Genomic DNA, 6,000 nt, shown 5'->3' with positions numbered 1-6,000 from the left:
GGATGCATATATAGGCGTAAAATATAGTTTTTTTTAAATACTTTTTTTCAGTTCTTTTACTGGCAAGTAGCTTTATAATTATATCTAATTATACCAACTATGTAGACAATTATGTTACAGATAATTATATTTCATGATTATTATGTTGCTATGAACTTACAGGAAAACAATAAGAACAAATAGCTTCTCTACCTCTAGCTTCTCTACCTCTAGTAAGAAGCTTCAGCGCACATTAGTTATTACCATCAGAAAATAAATGTATAAATATTAAATGATATTGAGCTGGAAAGCACTATTAAAACCAGTGTCTCAGGGAAATTATTCTATTGGTAGTGCTCAGAATTAGAGAGAGAGATGATAGGAAGCACAGTAGGAGGTTCCTGCAGTAATCCGTGTGTGAGATGATAGAACCCTGAAATAGACAAAAGGTAGAGTGGTGAAAAGTAAGAGACAAGTTTGAGAGATGTCATGAAAATGATGGCATTTTTATAAGGAAAGAGGCAGGATAACTGAGTGGTTGATTCTGGGTACTTGTGAGAGAAGTGGGGAAATCAGGAGAGTTGGTTTTGTGGCAGGATTGTCTAAGTTAGAGCGATGATACAACAACTCTTCCTTTCATTATCAGTGATCCCTCTTATTGTTAATTTTCTACCCTATCGGGACCATAAATAATTATGGTAGCAATTGTACACATAAGAATCCATTCATTTGGAATAATCAGGCTCATTGAATAATTGCAGCCTAGAGTAAAGATAGGCTTGAAATAGCCTTCTGTTGGCTTCCTCAGTTATTCACTGCTGCTCTGCATCCTCTAACCAGCCAAAGAGACTGTCACTATCAGTCCCAAATATAAAGGAAGCCAGCTTGGAGAACTGGTTTAGGCACTTCGTATAGTCTAAGAACAGAAGAGGAGACTGACCAAACTGTCTTTTGTCACAGCTGAAATTTTTTTTTAATTAAAAATATGTCGATTACTTCAATCCTATAGACCCTGGATGTCTTATAAAAGGTGGGGAAAATAATATGAGTTAACATATCTATTACTTCGTTACCTAAATTGGCATTCAAATTGCTGTAGGCTACAGATAGCATAAGAAGGAAAGAGAAGGGCCCCCTTATATACCTAGAAAATAGAACATTAATACAATATCAACAATATTTTAAACAAATAACCACCATAAAATTTCCCTTATCAGTTCATTCAGTACTGTGTAAGAAATTCTTTTCCACTGGATCTTGAGATGGCAGTCTTATGAAACCATCTGCTTCTCAACTAAAAGGTTCTAGAATCTTGACTCCTGGTATGCTCTGAAAGTTGGCTAGTGATACCATAAGAAGCTTATATCCAAGGGTCTTTTCTTTGAAGTGTCAATAACTTGAAGTCCTGGCACATTCCTTTTCCATTGGGGTCTGAAATGGTTCTTCTTTGTTAAAGACACAAACTCTGGCCTGTAGCTGATTGTAGAGACTTCAGGCAAGCATCAGAATAAAACTAAACTGTCCATAGACGAGAGAGACTTAAAATAACTATGGTTAATTTATTAAGCTATGGATAATTTTCAAATTTGAAAAGTCTAATGAGAGCTCATGATAAGATTAATGTAACTAACAAAGAAATTTGGTTGTTTCTGTAGCACCCAAAACCTAAAGCCATTCCCAAAAAATTAGAAAAATGTTTTAAGGACAATGATTAAGTCTATTTTCAAAGAAGTCAGTGAATGTTACATCTGATCCATAAAAAAATAGATGATCATAATTTTATAAAGGAAAAAAATCTTGAGATATAAAATATAGTAATCCTGAGAAATAATAGTATACCAATTCTCAAAAAGTGAAAAGTAGAGTTACCATATGACCCAGAAATTTCACTGCCAGGAATAAACCTAAGAGAATTGAAAACATATGTAACACACAAAAACTCATACACGAATGTTCATAGCAGCATTATTCATAATAGTCAAAAAGTAGAAACAACCCAAATGTCCATTAACTGATGAATGGATAATCAAATACGGTATATTATACGATGAAATATTTATTTGGCAATAAAAAGAAATAAAATACTGATACGTGCTACAACATGGATGAATCTTGAAAACATTACGCTAGGTGAAAGAAGCCAGATTCAAAAGACACATATTATATGATTCCATTTATCTGAAATTTCCAGAGTAGGCAATCCCTGGAGATGGAAAGTAGATTAGTGGTTAAGAGGAGCTGCAGGAAGAGAGAATGGAGAGTGATTGCTAGTAGGTACAAAGTTTCTTCTTGGGGTGATAAAAATGTTCTGGAATTACATAGTGGTGTTTGTTGCACACTTTTATGAATATACTTAAAGCCACTGAACTGTACACTTTAACAGGGTGAATTTTATGGTATGTAAATTATATTCAATAATAAACATTTTTTTAAAAGATAGTGTGGAACAAAGTCAGTGCCCCTGTTTGCCAGATGTGCAGAAACATGAGAGACCCACGGAGAATCATCTCCCAACAGTTCTATCCAAGTACATAGTGTCTTTTAAACAGTCTTCCTTATATGTGTTTGAACATATATATGTTCTAATATATATATATGTTATATATATTCCTTATATATGTTTGTTTCCTTCTATATTTTTATGTTTGTGCCTAGGTATTTAAAAATTATTTATTATAAATACACATGTATTATATATTATAAATTATACCTTTGAACTCATTTTTGTTTGTATAAATGAAGACTATAGATTTTTTTTTAAGACTTTTTTTAGAGAAGTTTTATGTTCACAGCAAAATTGAGCAGAAGGTACAGAGATATCCCACAGACCCCCTTCCCCTACACATGCATAGCCTCCTCCATTATCAACATGCCCCGTCAGAGCAGTACATTTGTTACAGCTGATGAATCTACTTTGGCACCTCATAATCATCCAAAGTCCATAGTTTACCTTAGGGTTCATCTTGGTGTTGTACATTCTATGGGTTTGGACAAATGTATATTGACTTTTATCCATCATTATAGTATTATAGAGAGTATTTTCACTTTTCTAAAAATACTCTGTACTCCACCTATTCGTCCCTGCCCTCAACCTCAACCCTGGTGCCACAAATCTTTTTACTGTCTCCATAGTTTTGCCTTTTCCGGAATGTCATATAGTTAGAATCACACAGTATGTAGCCTTTTCCGATTGGCTTCTTTCACCTAATAATATGCATTTATGTTTCCTCCATATCTTTTCATGACTTGACAGCTCATTTCTCTTTAGCACTGAATAATATTCCATTGTCTAGGTGTACACAGTTTATCCATTCACCCACTGAGGGACATCTTGGTTGCTTCCAAGATTTGGCAATTCTGAATAAAGCTCCTATAGACATCCATGTGAAGGTTTTTGTGTGAACATAGTTTACTTTTATAAGAACCTGCCAACTTCTTCCAAAGTGGCTGTACCATTTTGCACTCCCACCAGCAATGAATGAGAGTTCCAGTGGCTCCACATCCTCTCCAGCATTTGGTGGTGTCAATGTCCTGGATTTTGGCCTTTCTGATAGCTGTGTAGTGGTATCTCCTTGTTTTAATTTGCATTTCCCTGATGACATATGATGTGGAGCATCTTTTCATATGCTTATCTGCCATCTATATTTTTTCTTTAGTGAAGACTATAGATTTTTAATGTTAATTTTATATCCTATTACCTTGTTAAATTCTCTTACTGCTTTAAGTGGTTTTCCCATTTATTTATATTTATTCTTTTGGTTTTTCCATAAAATGCTGGCTTCTGGTGTATACATTTAGACTTAAGAGTAGAAGACTTTCGAGTTCTATGTCTGAGAGTGGCGGTGAAGGGAGGCTCAGCAATTGTGGGCTGCTTTGTAGAGTGATTTCACTGGACTCTTTCCTTTGATACCCCAGATTCAATATCATTAGGTCTTTTCTTTTGGGTGTCAAATTTCTAAGAAAACGATCTTTCAATCTCCTGCCTGGCGAGTATAATCCTAGCTGTCAGCATTCTTTGAGGTAGGTTGGAGGAGTCTGGGAGTGTGAACTTTTAGTATACAAACTTTCACTATATATAAACCTTTGCTAAATCTCTCTCTTTTCAGTATAGGACCTCAACTTAATCTGGTTTCCTCCAAATAGAGATCCTGTTTTACCTTCTCTACATAACATTCCTCTAGTCAGAAGCAGATTCCAGTTCTGTGGGATCTGAAATATATGCAATTTGGGGGTTTTGAGAGAAAAATAAAAAATAACTTAGTTTTTCAAATTAAAACAAACAAAATGACCATTTGAACAGATTTCTTGGGCCCTTCCCAGGGCCTTGGAAGGGCCCATGCAAGTGCTAGGCCCTGAAGCTAAAGATTATTTAACTTCATGTTAAATTGAAATTAACCTCCATTCTTCCCTGAGGTGGAGGAGAGGGAATTGCTTAGTAGTGCAGAGTTAGGGAGGGATTTGGTGTTCTAAATTGCAAACAGAAAGTGAATCAAAAAGACTTTCACCCCAGCTTCTAGAGGTACCTGATACTATCAATTCCTAAGCCTTATGGGGGGTTTGTGCTGTAATAAGATTGCTTCTTGGCTTTCTTCATTCCTGTTTTCAGCTTTCTTGGGTTTATCAAATCAGTTTTCATTCATCTATCAGCTTTTCAATGTACAAAATGTTGATGCTGTTGTCTCCTTTACCATTCTTGCTGTTCTTGTGAGTTTATGCCATTTAAAAAAAAAAAGCCTTTCCTGTCACTTTACTGAGTTTCAGAAAGGTCCAGAGGTTAAGGTGTGTGCTCAACGTGCCACTCTTAACCCAAAATCAGAATGTGCCAAATCACACTCCAAAATTGCACCCCCAAATGGCTGGAGCATTTTACACTCCTAGCAGCACAGCATGGAGATATCCACTTACAATTACCCTTGCCAACACTCCGCATTCTCAAAGTTTCCCGGTCTGTTTAAACTATGTCATTATTTAAACTTGCATTTCCCTGATTACTGCTGAGGTTGAGCCTAGTCTTATATACTTATTGGCCCTTTGTGTTATGAATAACCTGTTCATATCATGTACTCATTTTTCCAATAGGTAGTGAAGGGGATCAGAATATGCCACCCCAAAATACGCCACTTTGGCCTGTTGATTGAGTGGAAGATAATTGAGAAAACACACATACAGGAAGGGCTCTCTGCCCTCCCCGCTTCTGCCTAAAGCAGGGCAGAAAATGTCCCGTGAGAAAGGTGCCCTCCCTATACGAGGAAGAGGAGAACATTCTTATTACTGGAGATGGGGAGTCAACACCAAGATTAATAGTAGGTATAAACAAACCTACTAAAATAACCCTCGTCTTCCATTGGTTTCCCCCATATATTTCCTAGTCACTTTCTCATAATTTACCAACCCTAGCCCAAACTCCTTTCTCCTGTGTTGTTAATCTCCACAATTTATCACTCTTTGTTAAAATGGTATATAAGCTCTCAAGCCTATCTACTTCTTTGGGTTTTCATTTCTTATATATGAAGGCCTCTAAGTACATAAAAATATTAACATCAAATAAAATTTGTATGCTTTGCTCCTGTTAACCTGTCTTTTGTAAATTTAATTCTCAGGCCCAGCCAAAGAACTAAGGAAAAGGTCTTTCCTCCCCTACAGTAGTTTATCTTTTTCTTATTGATTTGTAGGCATTTTCTATATTTGTTAAAAAAAATGTTTCCTGTTATACAAGTTGTGGATATCTTCTTCTAATTTCTCTCTCTTTTTAACTTTCTTTATGGCTTCTGAATTCTAGGACACTTTAAATTTTGATATGCAGTCATGCTCTGCGTAACGATGTTTCAGTCAAAGACGGACCGCATATATGACGGTGGTCCCATAAGATTAGTACCATAGGGCCGGCCCTGTGGCTTGGTGGTTAAGTGTGCACGCTGCAATGCTGGCGGCCCGGGTTCGGATCCCGGGTGCGCATCGAGGCACCACTTCTCCGTCCATCCTGAGGCCGAGTCCCACATAACAGCAACTAGAAGGATGTGC

The sequence above is a fragment of the Ceratotherium simum genome, chromosome 4 (genome assembly GCF_057802395.1).
Source record: "Ceratotherium simum simum isolate JZ-2026a chromosome 4, ASM5780239v1, whole genome shotgun sequence".
Classification (NCBI taxonomy): Eukaryota; Metazoa; Chordata; class Mammalia; order Perissodactyla; family Rhinocerotidae; genus Ceratotherium; species Ceratotherium simum.
Note: the sequence above shows the minus strand (reverse complement) of the source record.